Source organism: Apodemus sylvaticus, chromosome 3, assembly GCF_947179515.1.
Source record: "Apodemus sylvaticus chromosome 3, mApoSyl1.1, whole genome shotgun sequence".
NCBI classification, from domain to species: Eukaryota; Metazoa; Chordata; class Mammalia; order Rodentia; family Muridae; genus Apodemus; species Apodemus sylvaticus.
The window spans coordinates 170,465,778-170,480,712 of NC_067474.1; the positions used below are offsets into that span (position 1 = coordinate 170,465,778).

Here is a 14,935-nt window from a genome sequence, read left to right on the forward strand (position 1 = left end):
CCTCTGCCTCCTAAAGGATGGGATTAAAGGCATGAGTCACCACTGTCTGGCCTCTTTTGGGCTCTTAGCAGGAGTGAGAAGGTTCTGTAAGAGGGCGTCTTCCAGGCAAAATCACATACCTTGTGTTTAGGACCCTTTGTGGACTCTGACTCAGGATGGACAGCCAGGATCCCCAGCCCCCGGCACTGGATCCTAGCTCGCTGGCTCTCCATCCTGAAGCTGTGACCCTTTACTACAGTGGCTCACATTGGGCTGACCCCCAACCATAAAGTTATTTTCATTGCAACTTTATAACTGTAATCTTGTCACTTATGAATTATAATGTAATATCTAGATATGTAATAATAGATAATATCAGATATGCAGGATATCTGTGACCCCTGTGAAAAGCTCATTTAACCCTAGAAGGGGTTATAAATCTCATGGTAGGAATTGCTTCCCTAGGTGATTAGAAAGGCAAAACGGAGTGGTAGAAAACTGTAGCACATCTCAGATCTGAAACCAAGGGTAGATATGGCATGGAGCCTAGTAGTTCCCCACGACTTATATATAAGCCTGCAGTAGTTAATAGTGGTTGGTTGGTTAGTTAATTTTTGAGTCAGGGTCTTGCTATGTAGGCCACACAGACATCTTCCACTTGCGTCAGCTCTGCTAGTACTAGAATTGTAGGTGTATGCCACCCATAATTCCTGGCAAAAGCCAGGGTTTAGCAGAACATTTCTGGTCATCACAAGCATATTGCAACCATGTCTTTTCCTCCTGCCTGCTGTTTCATTGTGGCTGCCAGTGGGAGTCAGAGTCCTGCCTTGACAACCCCTTTGTCCTTGGAAACTACACACAGCCCTGAGTCGAGTCCCTTTCTTTGGGGCTAGTACATCTAGTACATAGCTGCGATCGCCAGGTGGCTGTCCAGTCACATGACTACCCTGAGGATTCCGTTTAGGCACACTCCCACCCCTGGCACAACTCCCTTATAGAGCACTCCTGCCCCAAGTCTGTTCCTGTCTTTTGCCTGCCTCAGCCTTTCAGCCCAGGAGCCTTCATGCTGGTGCTGGGCAGGGACGATCCTCCCTCCCTCCCTTGCTCTTCTCTCTTCTGATGGCTTAGCCTCTTCACAGGCTAGCACTTCCTATACCCCAACTCTGCCCCATCTGCTATCCTGGCTATACAGCCCACCCCACCTCCCAGCAAGCCTCACTCATCCGGCTTGTCACAGGCTGTCCTACCTGTCCCAGTGCCTAAGCTCTCCTGAGCCTCCTCGGGTTCATCCCGAGGCTTCTGGGCCATGTGGCCTTCCATGGCCTTCCTGACAATAGCTGACAGTTGCTGAAGGCTTGTGGTCTCTATAGTTTTGTTATTCACAGGGTAGGGGAAAGACAAAAAGGAGAGTGGTGAGGTGGAAGGCCAAAGTCCCAGCAGCACACACCTTTGGGGTGTTCCCCAGAAATCCTGCCAGCTGGTGGTCAGAGAGGTCTTTGCCAGGGCAGCAACATTTTTGACAACAAGAAGATTATCCAGACAGCCATCTTGAGAAGCAGCAAAGGCTGCAGATCCTCCCACAGAAACACAAAGGCTGGGGTGGGGGTGGGGGTCTCATATTATTTCCTTATGAGCAAGCTACAGGCTCCAGAGGCCAAGCAGACCCTGTACACCCATGAACGGAAGCCATGCTGATTGGCCTGGGGGCTGGCAGATCCAGTGAACCCCTGGAGGCAGCTTGGTCCCTCTCCCCCTTCGTCTGTCTCCACCTCAGTCACAGGAGCAATTTCATGCTGCATTGGCAGAATAGTTCTCATATTTCTGCATAAAAATACTCACTGGGCGCCACGCCTTCTGCTCTGAGAGATTTTCAGAGCCAAGTACTGCTGTCTCAATGAAAACCAGGCCCCAGAATTCAGAGCTTATTCTATGCTGTTGAAAGTGCCTGCCCTGTCTCCTGCAGGCAGGCAGCTCCCCAGTGTGGCTAAGAATCTATGTGATATTATCATAGGACAATCTAAGAAGAGGTTACCCAGGGGCACAAGGGTCCCCAGCACACTCAGGGTTAACACAGGAGCCAAGGCCAGGTCCAGAGTGAGACCTGTGAAGTATTTGTCACCTTGGGGTCTCAGGCACCCGGAAGTCACAAAGACCATGGGTCTCCTTTCAGAAGAACCACAGAGTTTTGAATCTGATGCTTGACGCCTGATACTGACCTTGGTCGTCCTAGGCAAACACTCCGACCACGTCTCTGGTCACTCTTCCCTATTGGGAGCTCCTTGAGGGCTGACCAATGCCCCTGGACTCAGCCATGAGAGCCCAGGTATCTTTTCCGTTTGCCTAACTGAACTCTGCTGATTCTGTAAAATGAGGTCACCAACCTCCACAGGCCAAGTGTACAACCAGCCCACTCTCCACCTTGTATAGGAGGGCTAGGTGAGGCAGACACACTTAAATCCAGACTGAACCAAGGAGGCAGACCTAGGGTCTGGGAAATGGCTTTCTACCTTTTTCTACCTTTTTAAAAACTTCCTTGCCCAGGAGTCTCAGGGAATGGGTAAATCTTTGCTCTTTGCTCTTGTCTGCCCATCTGTCACAACAGGTAGGGTAAAGGGTTCAGGAGTGGCCCATGGTAGGCACTTTCAGGCCCTTGGATCCCACTGGGAGCTGAGCTGTTCTCCAAGCAAGGGCCACATTAATTCCCATCCTTCTCCAGGAGTCTATTAGCCCCCAGGGGCTCCAAGAGCAAGCAGGGACTGTGGTCCAGGACCAGGCAGAGACAGCTCCTTACAGCTCCTTCCTTTCTTCTGTTGCCATTTGCTGCATGAAAAACCCAGATCTCTGGCAGGAAAGTGCAAAGGCCCAAGCCAAGAGGAATAGCAAAAGTCCAGGAGAGGTGGTTCTGTTCCCCGGCCAGTGGTGACAGATTCATGCTCGATCCTTCAGGCTTACTCCTCTTCTCTGATCCATTCAGAGAGATTTATTGTACGACTCCTTTTCAACTACAATCCAGTTGAGCTAGCTTTCCTGCTATCAACGTAACATCCAAAGCTGCCCTTTCTTTCCAGGTACTCTCTGCTGTTAATCCGCCTTACACCCAGAGACAAAGACACCCCAACTGCTCTGCCCCAGTGAGCCCAGCGGTTCTTTCCTTCTTTTCTTCCTCCTTTCCTTCCTTCCTTCCTTCCTTCCTTCCTTCCTTTCTTTCTTTCTTTCTTTTTTTTTTTTTTTTTGGTTTTTTGGTTTTTTGGATTTGTTTTTTTCGAGACAGGGTTTCTCTGTATAGTCCTGGCTGTCCTGGAACTCACTCTGTAGACCAGACTGGCCTCGAACTCAGAAATCCGCCTGCCTCTGCCTCCCAGAGTGCTGGGATTACAGGCGTGCGCCACCACCGCCCGGCTTCCCTTCCTTCCTTCCTTCCTTCCTTCCTTCCTTCCTTCCTTCCTTCCTTCCTTCCTTCCTTCCTTCCTTTCTTCCTTCCTTTCTTCCTTTCTTTCTTTCTTAAGATTTATTTAATATATATAAGTACACTGTAGCTGTCTTCAGACATACCAGAGGAGGGCATCAGATCTCATTACAGATGGTTGTGAGCCACCATGTGGTTGCTGTGATTTGAACTCAGGACCTCTAGAAGATCAGTCAGTGCTCTTAACCACTGAGCCATCTCTCCAGCCCCCCAGCAGTACTTTCAGGGTTCCCACCTAGCACCTCCACCAGTTTCCTACTCTGGCCTGGAGCTCTTCGGAGAGTGGAGGAGCCCCCTGACCATTTGCATCTCCTCCCTAGGCATTCTGCAAAGCCTTTAAGTCACTCCACAAGTTTAACTGTCCCAGGTAAGAGCAAGGTCTGAAAAAGAAACCCTTCACCCGCACGAAGAGTACTCCTGATGCTGGAAAGCCTGTATGTCGCTCGCAGCTTAGAACAGAGCCTGTGCTGCCAGGGACCTGGCACAGGCTTCTCCCACATCTGGGGCTGCTCCTAGAGCCCCTGTAGGTTGGCAAGAAGGAGGCATCCTGGAAGGCATGCCTCAACCTGTGACAGGACCTAGAAGGCAAGTCCTACACAGAAGTGCCATGCTGTGCCGAGAAAGAGACTCCAGCCCAAGCCATCTTATTGTGTAAGGGGAAAGTGGACCAGGGACTGTGTCCTTAGAGTGGACTTCAGTATTTAAAAACTCACAAACAAACAGAAACTGATTATCTTGCCCTCGTCCCTGGCATGGTTCCTTTGCTCTCTCACTGGGTCCCTGGTGCCAACATTCTCCCTTCTAGGCAGATCCTTGCCAAGGGCCTGTGAGGCCACCTCAGGCCCTGTGGTTACGAATGCTAGGGACAGCTTTGCAACAATAGCTTAGAGCTGCTTCCTATGCTGGACTGGAAGGAGCCGGGTACCACGGGCCCTGTGGGTAGGATGTCCTGACTGTGTGTTTGGTCATCTCAGAAAGTGTCCTCACCAGCCACCTAGACAAGTCACTGAGGAGCAAGGCAAGAGACAAGAGCTCACAGAGCTCAATCGGTAGACATTCACTGAGCAGAAGGCCTGGGTGAGGAGGACGAGTCACTGCACAGTTCTTGTTCTTGCTGGGACTCTTTCAGATGATGCTTATGATACAGGTAAGACACCACTGAAGCCACGTGCACAGCCAGAGACAAGGATGGCTCTCATCCCTCTCCTTCCTTCCACTCTAGCTGATAGACAGGACTGACCTGTGTTCCCAACAAATACGGCTTCCCCGTGAGCCAGATGAGCTGCTCTTAGCAAACGGCACAGTAGTAATGTCCACTGCACTGGTGTCTGCTTCTTCTCATACAGAAGCGGGGGGCGGGGGCAGGTCCATCACCAGCCGTAGAGTCCCTGCTTTTATTCTGATTTGTGTCAGTTTTGTTTACCATGGTGTGGTCCTAGAAGCTTCTGACATCATGCTAAACCTTAATAAGCAGGAAGGAGAATGTATGGGGGGGGCAGAACTCAATCACACAGCCACGTATCCGTCACATGGAGATAAGCATGGCGTGCCAAGTAAGTTTAGGCTCCATTGTTAGAGAAGAAGGGGAAACTGGACACTGGGCATCTTTACCTGGTAGAAATTCCATCAAGGTATGCCATCCATGCTAGATGGACATCGGAGAGGCTCTGCAGCACCACTTTAGGTGCAGACCACTCATCCACTCTGTCTCTGTGACAAAGGATGTTCTGTTGTGACTCCCAGAGCCCTGCAGCCCAGCCTCTAACACCCCAGACCATAGGGGCTGTGATGATGGGCTTGCGGCTGTAATAGCGCTGGTAGTGAGCAGGCCAGATGGCTGCTTCTTCCAAAGCAGTGGGGAGTGTGGAAAGGGCCACAATGGCCTCAGCTGACTTCACATTGCAGGAGTTTTCCAGGTTGACCAGCGGCCTCTTCTCTGGGTCTTTCATGTGAGAGAGAGGGGGACAAGCCACCTAGCCCACTCCCACCTTGTGTTCCATAGAGGACAGCGTGTTCACCCAACCTGCTGTTTTGCACCTTTGGGTGCCGAGGGGTTTCTGTTTGGAGCAAACCAGCCTGGAGGTCAGGCTGCCCTGAGGAGGAGCAGGGAAGGAGACTGTGGGTGAAATACAGAGCACACATGAGTCAGACCTGAAACTGCAGCAGAGCAGGAGGCAGCACACATTTTAAAGCAATTACAGTGTTTCAACGTGTTCCCAAAGCCCCAGGCCAACAGCCATTGGTAGAGAGAGTTCCATCTCCCAATGTAAGAACAGACCTGCACCTCTGAAGACAAGTGGTGCCCCCAACCTACCCTCAATTCCTCTGGACTGAAAGATAATGGGCTTGCATGCAACACAATGGCCTAGTGAGGGGGAACTAGACAGGGTTGGCAAGAGGAGCTTCAGGAGGCATTGACCCTGGGTGGAGGTTCCTGATCCCCCAGAGAGTCTGCCCACCTGTAGGTAGACTTCTTAAGGTTTGCTAAGCATGCGTCAGCCACCAGGTCATTGAAGCCACTCCTCTGAGGCACCCCCGGCCTTGGCTCACTGTTCCTCCAACTGGGACTCAGGGTCTCAGGCTTCCTTGGTCTGGGATTCCAGACAATTAAGGAAAAAACCCTCTAAAAATTTGTGTTATCACTTTCACAAGTAATAAAATGAAGAGATACAATACACTCTGCATTGGGAGCCCTAAAGTCAGTAATAGGTAATTGCAAAATGTGGTATTTCATTATTCTGTTGGTATGAAATATTTCAGTTGTTTTAATTGTTTTTAAGTTTCCAGTAGACTATTTGCATTTCGATGAACAGAACCGACAATTCCTAGGCGTGGATTATTGCCAGATATTGCAAGTCCTATTTTGGATAAATTACAGCACCCAGATTTTAGCAACAAAGCACATTGATTTTATATTCAAAGGCCTTTTTATATTTAGTCTCTTAACCTTTTGTAATTCCCGCCCACAGCTTAAAGCACAGAGCCCTTTGTGTTCCTTGTTCTCGGTGGGGGGGCCCATTGACTCATGCGTGCGGCAGGTGCGGATGATTGCGGGTGGACGCTGGGGGTGCAGGCTGCTGATTGCAGGATGGACGAGGTGGGCTCTGGGCCCTGTGGCTCAGACAATCCCTTGCAAATTAGTTTTGGAAACCTAGAAGAGCCATTGCAGTAAGAGGTCAGATTCTCTCTCTCTGTCTCTCTCTGTCTCTGTCTCTCTCTCTCTCTCTCTCTCTCTCTCTCTCTCTCTCTCTCTCTCTCTGATGCACAAAACCATCCTGCATGTTTCCAATTGGTCTGAATGGTCTGTCTTTTTCATGTGTTGGATAAATGATTTTGAGCATTCATTGAATTTGATCTGTGAAGAGTCAACTGTTAGTGTATGGCAGCTTTAAAAACCAAGGTGCCCTTTGCCACTAATTCAGTCTTGCCAATAAAGTGACAGAATGTTTAGCAGAGAATTTCTGGAAATTTTCATCGCCTGGAAGAGTAGCACTGCATTTTAATATTAATTGTCTGTGGTTAATTACCTCAGGATAGCCCAAGAGAGCCATATTTCTAAAGTGAAGTAAGTTTATACTGTAAATTCTTTTGTAACAAATTATTATATAGAGGGAAAGTCCCAGAAAAATATAACATTGAAAGACATATATTTCCCATACAGAGGCAGCAATGGGAGTGGAAGTTTGTTCAGATGTCAGTCTGTGCAGACACACAGAGGGCTTGTGGGGTGTGTGGGGTCCCCACATGTTAATCATGAGCAAGTTCAGCTTGCAGTTTGATGTGCAGGCAGGGGGGTGGGGAGGTGGAGAGGGAGGACTCCTCCTACCCCGGACTCAGCTGTCCCTTCAGCATGACTGTGTTCTGTTTTTCTCTTGAATAAAGTTGAATCTCTCTATCACTGCTTCCCTACCCTAGGGCTTCTTAATTCTCACAGTTTCTCTCTTTTCACATATAACAAGGGGTTTAATTCTATTTTTGTCTTTATTTATGGAAAGAAGACATGTTCATGCCATAGCATATATATATGGAAGTCAGAGCCCAACTATCTCGAGTTGGTTCTCTCCTTCCACTCTATATGGTTCCACGGGATCAAACTCAGGTTAGGCTTAGCAGCAAGCCTCTCTACCTGCTTAGCTATCTCACCTGCCCCTGAGATTCTCTCTCTCTCTCTCTCTCTCTCTCTCTCTCTCTCTCTCTCTCTCTCTCTCTTCTCCCTGCCCTAAGCAAATCAATCCTGAAATTATTAAGTCTTAATAATGAGGACATATCTGAGGCCCATGTGAGCATGGAATTCAGAGCCTCAGTGGCATAAAGAAGGCTCACTGCAGGGCGTGGTCTGAGCCTGAGGTCAGAGGATGCTCTGTAAGGACCATGGTAGTTACAGAGTCAGGACATTAGACTAACTCCAGGGAGCCCCCGCCTTGAGAACCCTGAGGCAAGAGGTCAGATATGGAAAATGAGACCCTCAGAAGCCAAAGGGTATTTGGGTACAGCCCCTGTATTATAGGCTAAGGTAAATGTAGACATAGATATGGACCTGTATACCTATATGCAAACAGCTGGGCCTGTGAGCAGCCCACTCCCCGAAACAGAGAGCAGGCTGCTGGGGTTCCTGGTGCTGGAGGCTACAGGCCAGCCTGGGACACCTGGGCACTTAGATGAAGAGTGACCCTGAAGCAGAGGCCACTGAGTAGCATGTGCCTGAATCTCGAAGAAGCATGTCTGGGATGTCATGTAAGGCTAATGCCATGTGGCATTTTATGTGGCCTTGAAGCCCCATAAAACCCTGCCAGAGTCCCAGGGAAAGAGATAGTGCCCAGTGGAGTCTGGAAGCTGTCACTGTCACCAAATCCCAGAGTGGACCCTTAGTAATTTCACAGACTGTCCATTCCACCTGGGGATGGGAGCACACCCGAGGCCACCTTTGCCAAAAACTCACAGTCTGCTTCTAACTATAGTAGGACCTGTGACAGACAAGAGAGACTTTCCCCAGAGGGCGTAGCCTGGAAATTTCGTAAGTCCCAGGGTCACAGCAGTCAGGAAAAGGCCACAGTCTCTGGCCTTGAGCTCCTGTCATGAGCAGGTGCTATGTGAGTTGCAGTGGAAGGTCAGGAAGTCTTAGGGTAATTGCAGGCCCTGATAGCTGCTGTGTTTACAGCTGTCTGTAGAACTGAGACACTTTATCTTGATGGATTCTTGCTGTACTAGGGTTGGAAGCGAGGGCCTTGCAACTACCAGCACACACAAATACCACTGAGCCACACCCCTCGTTCCCCAATAGCTTTTATGAGTAAAGAAAGAAAAGACCTTCCTCCCCCTCCTACCTGCAGTTTCCTGAGAGAGTTTGCAGTTGCTGGACAGGTTTGAGCAGCACTTCAATGTCAAGATGGAGCCTGCAACCTTTGCAGCCCTTTTATGCCCATCCGCCCAAGCAGGAGGAACCCTGCTAGCCTGTGTAGTCACAGTCCACAGTGGAGCCACGGGGAGCCCTAGCAGCCTTAAAGGAGCCTGGTTCTCCCCACCTACCTTTGACCCCACTGTTCTGTTTTGAGCTGGACATCTGAGTCCTCCCAGCTCTGAGAATCAGGCCTCCCTACCACTGCCAGAAAGGAGGTGGTGGTATCCTTTACCGGGTACTGGCCTCCCGGGGCAGCAAGTCAAGGCAGACAGCATGGGGCAGTGGCCCTCTCAGGAGGCTCCAAATGCACTGAAAGCACTACATCTTAAATGGTAGACAGTCACATGTATAGTCACTGCGCAGGTGGCTCTGCTGACTCCGCTGTCATCTTCTGCTGACAGTGCCAATGCAGAAACCATTCCAGAGCAGGGGGTGGGGTGGGTAGGAGTATGGTCTGCTCCATGGAGGACCTTGGTAGAGGCAGCAGAGACAAGCAGATCTCCACACCAGGGTCTGTCTCCATGGGAAGGAACACTAGCTCCCTACTGCCCCAGGCCTTCAGGTCTCATGCCTGCTGTCTCGGGAGGTCCTCAGGGCTGCGATCACCATCTCCTATGATTCTGGGCCATTTTAAAGACTTCCCACCAGACAAGTAGCAAGGTTGCCTGCATCCTGATCAGCCTTGAGGACAGTTCTGTATATTTCATTTTGTTTTTTTTAAAACAGGGTCTATGAGCCAGGTGGTGGTGGAGCATGCCTTTAATCCCAGCACCAAAGAGGCAGAGGCAGACAGGTCTCTGAGTTCAAAGCCACCCTGACCTATGGAGTGAGTTCCAGGACAGGCAGAACTACACAGAGAAAGCCTGTCTCAAAAACTAAGTCAAAACAAAACACGGTCTGTGAAGGCTGTCCTGAACTCACTCATGTAGACCAGGCTGGCCTTAAACCCATAAGAGATTCCCCTGCCTTAGCCTCCTAAGGAGTGTGCTGTCACACCCAGCTTCAGAAGCAGCAAGGAGGGAAGTGAGATAGAAGCCAAGTTAATGAGAACAGTTGCAATGACCCAGTGGCCCCTTCTTGCCTGCTACTCCCCTGTACCCAGGACCCCTTGTCAGCTCTGTGAGTGCTGGCAGGAGGTTGGCCAGAATAGGAACCCCAACCATTCCTAATCCTGTGATCAGAGCCCTGTTCATCTGTGGCCTTGACCCAGGGCCCTCTAGTCAGTTTCCGCTCATTCAAGAACTGTGCGTATCCATCCTGCCCGGGCACCTAAGGGTCTCATATCCAGGCTACGGCCACTTAGGGTGGGGCAGAGTTTCAGGAGGGCTATGGGCTTGGTGGACACCCAAACTGGTATCTGGGCTGGCTTTGCTGTCTGCTCTTCTGCTCTTGCTAACCGGCTGCCCCAGACAGCTGCCGCTTCCGAGCAGAGCTGCCTGCAGATGAAATGTGATCAGGAACCCCACATAAGCAGGCACCTGGGAACCCTGTGCTAGCTCCTCCTGGCCTGGGGCCCTTCCAGCATCCCCACAGGGCCTGCTGCTGTCCCAGAGGCCCAGCCTTGCTTTTTCCGCTGTATACAAACAGCTTGGCTGGGGAGAGCCTCCTGAAGGCGAGGAGTGGGCGGGGGTGTCAGAAACAGACTCAGAAAGAACCTCGAATTAGCCCAAGTCTTGGAAGCCTGCCAGCAGCAGCACGCTGGCTTCCCTGTTCCAAGGCAGTTCTGACATGGAGCTCCAGAGGCAGGCATGGAGCAGCCTCGTGCCTGAGGCTTTGAGTTCCACAAAGGAGTTTCCAACCGGCTTAGGCGTGGCACAGAGCGTGGGCTCTTCAGAAAAAAAAAAAAAGTCACATGGGCAGGCAGGGTCTCGTGCCTTTCACCTCAGGACATGGCAGAAATAGGATTGTCGTGAGTTCAAAGCTGGCTGGGACTCCATAGCTCTAGACCAGCCTGAGCTATATTATGAAACCCTGCCTTAATTTTTATTTTTAAAGCCACCATGAAGAACCCAAGCAGAAAAGTCACTCCAGTGTTCACACTCTGGGTCCCAAAGCAAGCTCTTGAAAAACACTTGGAGTGTGGGAAATGGGGCTGTAGCCAAGGATAAGTTCCACTCTCTGTGCTTCAGGAAAGCAGGGAAGACTACACTGGGCACCCTCCCGGCCAGTGAGTGTCGGGTGGAGTAAGGATGGGCTTCACACAGCCACGGCAGTACCTGGTGCCTCATGCCATAATGCTGCATCTGCCTGGGGCCCCAGAGGAGCCACTGCCCACCAAGAGCGTGGCTCAGAAAACAGATAGAGAGAAGTCACCATCCCTGTCCAGGGTTCTAGAGATCAACATTTAGATTTTTTTTTTTTTAATTTTAGGTTTTTTTTGCAGTCTCTTGTAGCCTGGGCTGGTTTCATGTTATGTAGTCAGGGACAACCCTAAACTTCTGATCCTCCTACTTGCACTCCCTGAGTACTGTGATCATAGACATGTACCCCCACACCCAGTCTGAAGTTTCTGATAAAAGAATAGATCAAAACTGTCTGGTCAGGAGAAGAGAACTGCCTGGAGGAAGAGCTCAGCAGTTTAGAGCCGTGACTGCTTTTCTAGAGGACTTAGGCTCAATACCCAGCACCCACAGGGCAGCCTGCAACTCTCTCTGACTCTAGTTCCAGGGAATCAGATGCCCTCTCCTACCCCCTTGAGCACCAGTCATGCATGTGGTGCACAGACATACATGCAGACAAATACCATAACATATTACATAACAAATAAAATCTTAAAAAGAAAAAAAAGCGCTAAAAACTGGCCTATGTGGAGAACAAGGGTAAAGCTAGAGATTGACGTGTATCTTCCTACACAATAAATGTCCTTTTATACAGTTGATTCTCCATCTTGGCCCCTTGGCCCCAGATCAAATAGTATAGCCCCAGGAGGGGTCATGTGTCCTGCAGACACAGACATTGGTCCTCAAAAGCTGAGACAGTTCCACCTTAGTGATCAGGCAGATGACCCCTAGTAGCAACTCATGAGTCATGACACAGTATCCAACACAAGCAACTCAGAGGAGCAAGGGCTTATCTGGGTTCATGAATTTCAGGGTCTCCATCCATGGCCAGTTGGCCCCATGAGCTTAGGCAAGAGGTCCTAGCAGCAGGAACGTGACACTTATTGGTGCGTGTGGTGACAGGTGGAGCCAGAGGCACTTGTACACCTCTTATGTGTGCACTGGGGGTCCGAACTCAGGTCCTCAGGCTTGTTCAGCAAGTTCTTTACCCACTGAGCCAGTTCACCCACCTCCCTCTTCACTTCTCAGTAGACAGAAACCACTGAGAGTAGATTAGAGGCCTGACATAACCTTCACATCTTTGCCCCAGTGACCTGACATAACCTTCACATCTTTGCCCCAGTGACCTGACATTACCTTCACATCTTTGCCCCAGTGACCTGATTCCCTTCATAGTTTCTTCAACCTCCCAAAACAGTGCCACCAGCTGGAGACCACTGACCTCTGGAGACTGCAGGGAGACATTTCCATAGCAAGAACCACCCACAGGGCAGGTCACCTGAAGAGCAGCGGGGCCCTTGGCCCTGCGGTCCTGCATGCCTGGGCCTGGGCCCCCACTTGTGAAGATAGCCCTGGGTGTGTGCAAGCTGTGTGAGACGTGCTTAGCCAGCCTCTGGTCCTGGAAGCCTGGAGGTGCCACACATGATTGCTGGCCCATGGGAAGCTAACTGAAGAATCAGAAAGCTGGAGGGCTGCATGCCGGGGTGCGGAGACTGGATAGAAATCAAGCACTGCAGCCCATAGCTCGAGGGGTAGAACCTCTGTCAGCAGATGGCAGACCCTCCAGGTTCGCTCCAGCCACAGCAGGGCAAAGAGAACAAGAGCACCCCTAGATGATAAGGCACGCCACACTGACAGCACAGAAACCCTCACTGGCATACCCGGGCAGTTGTCAAAACCCGGCTGCCTGCCTGGCCCTTGGCAGCATGCAGAACTCCCTCCCCTAGGGGTCCTTTTGATGGGACCCCCCACTGCTAACTTATCCAGGCCCTGCACTGTTCCTTGCTAATGGAGTGCCACAGAAGACTAATGCCCTGTGTCTGGTCACCTCCAGGCGGATCCATTCCATCCCCTCAGGGCTAGTAACATTTGAGTTTTTGAATTCACTTAAACAAAGAAAATACTTCAGCCTCCCGCTTGTGCTCCTCCTGGCCAGTGCTGGGCTCAGGGCGGCTGTTTCACGGTGAGGCCTGTCCTCTCAGTCTTGTTTATTCCTGCAGTTTCTCTGCCTTCTGCCTCCGTCCTACACAGGTGATTAGGGAGTCTAATTGGTTTGCCTGTAAAAGAGATAATTAATTGGTATTTCCTTCACGGAGAGGTCAGGCCGTCCGCTCTGATCCCTAGCAGAGCCTCTACCCAACTCCAGAGCCCCCTCCCTCAAGGTGGCTGAGCAACCTTTATCTTGCTGATAAAGTCATAATTGCCACCAGCCCTGGCAGGCCTTAGGGTTGGTTCCCAGAGATTAAGAGTCCCGTCCCTAGGCCCCTTAGTTGGGAAGAGGTAGCAGGTGTAGCTCCAGGGCAGGAGAGCCTCCAAAAATGTAGCAGAAATATCCATAGAGCTGTCAGTGGCTACAAAGTATCAGCTGCAAAACCCTTGCCCCAGAACTAGTGAAAGTGAGAATCCCCCAACCCCCACAGTCAAGGGTGGTCTCCCCACTGCAGGAATGGGATGGAGTAATGAGCAGTGTTGGAATACCTCTCCCTGGTGTCTCTTCAAGCACTGGAAGTGACTGACTCCCTGCCCCCCCACCCCCACCCGCAGCTGTCAGTGGCTGGAAGGCAGACACTCCTATTGACAGCACTGTTCCCCAATCTGATAGCAGCTCTGTGGCTTATGGCTCCTCGGCAGTAAGATCTTAAGCCTTTAGGAGGCTCTCAAAGTCTTTAGCCTTATCTCTCTCATGGTTCGGCTTGATAGGACCAAGTCTGCAGACGAGGGTGGACACAGGTGAAGTGGTTGCCCAGGGGTAAACCGAGCAGGAGGTCAGGCGCATTCCCGGCAGCTGGGGCAAAACTGGTCAGGACAACTCCAGGTGTTACCTGCAACAGGCTGTGTAGCATGATGGGAAAGGGAACCATGAGCCCTGGGGACACACAAGAGGTGGCTGGTGAGAGGGGCTCTCGGGCTATCTGAAGAATGGGTAGCCTTAGGGTGCAAAGGGGAAGGGCTCAGTCTGAGGATAGAGGAGGGGCTGCCCTCTGGCATCCCAGCAGAGGTCTTAACCAGTCTTATGCTAAGGGTGGTGGGTGAGAAGTTACAGGGCAGCCTGGGGACTTTGAGCCCAAGTGGGACCATCACAGCCTGGGCTCAAGCATAGGGTTCCAGAGTCGTCCAGGGAGCAGACTAGTGAGAAGAGTGGGGACACGGGACTGGATGAATGTGACACTCACCCACCTCCACCAGAAGAGAGAGGGGATCTGCTCAGAAGAACAGAGACCAACTTATGTGAGGGGCAGCTGCAGCAGGACCTGGTGTGGTGTGGGCCTGGGTAGTAGCCAGTGATGACAGGATAGGACAGGTGACAGTCCTCCCTGAAGCCTGGGTGCAGAGGGGTACTAACTGTTCTCATGAAACCTGGGTCTTCATCCGATGTGGACAAGCCATGGACAGAAGCACACCTGTTCCTGGGTGATGGAACTGTCAGTCAGCTTCACCTCACGCTTCTGAGAGCCTCAGCAAGGCCTCCAGCTGGCAAGCCTTCCAAGTGGCCCCTTTCCTCCAGGGAACCACATATTCGTTGGTGCCTCTTGTCCCTTTCCTTGGCCATGAGCCTCCCCTCCTCCAAGAGCTCCCACCAGATACATACAGGGTTAGTATAAGGGGGCAGCTGAGGACCTTGGGTGGCCTGCCTGGACACCATCCCTGTAGAGCAAAGGTCTACTGATGGAGTAGCCTGTTATGCCCCAAGGATCAAAGAGGCAAAGGTGGGAAGCGAAGGCCTCTCTCATTCGCAAGGACAAGTGTTGTGGCTAACCAGGCAGCCTCTTTCTTCAGGTAGGGAAAGGTCTGACATGCATCCGCATGGCTTCA

General features: G+C 51.1%; 1 protein-coding gene across 1 annotated transcript in view; it reads left to right on the top strand.

The window, feature by feature from the left end:
• The window catches only part of Morn1 (MORN repeat containing 1), a 58,607-nt gene that overhangs the window by 26,132 nt on the left and 17,540 nt on the right, over positions 1-14,935 (top strand). The window lies entirely within an intron of this gene.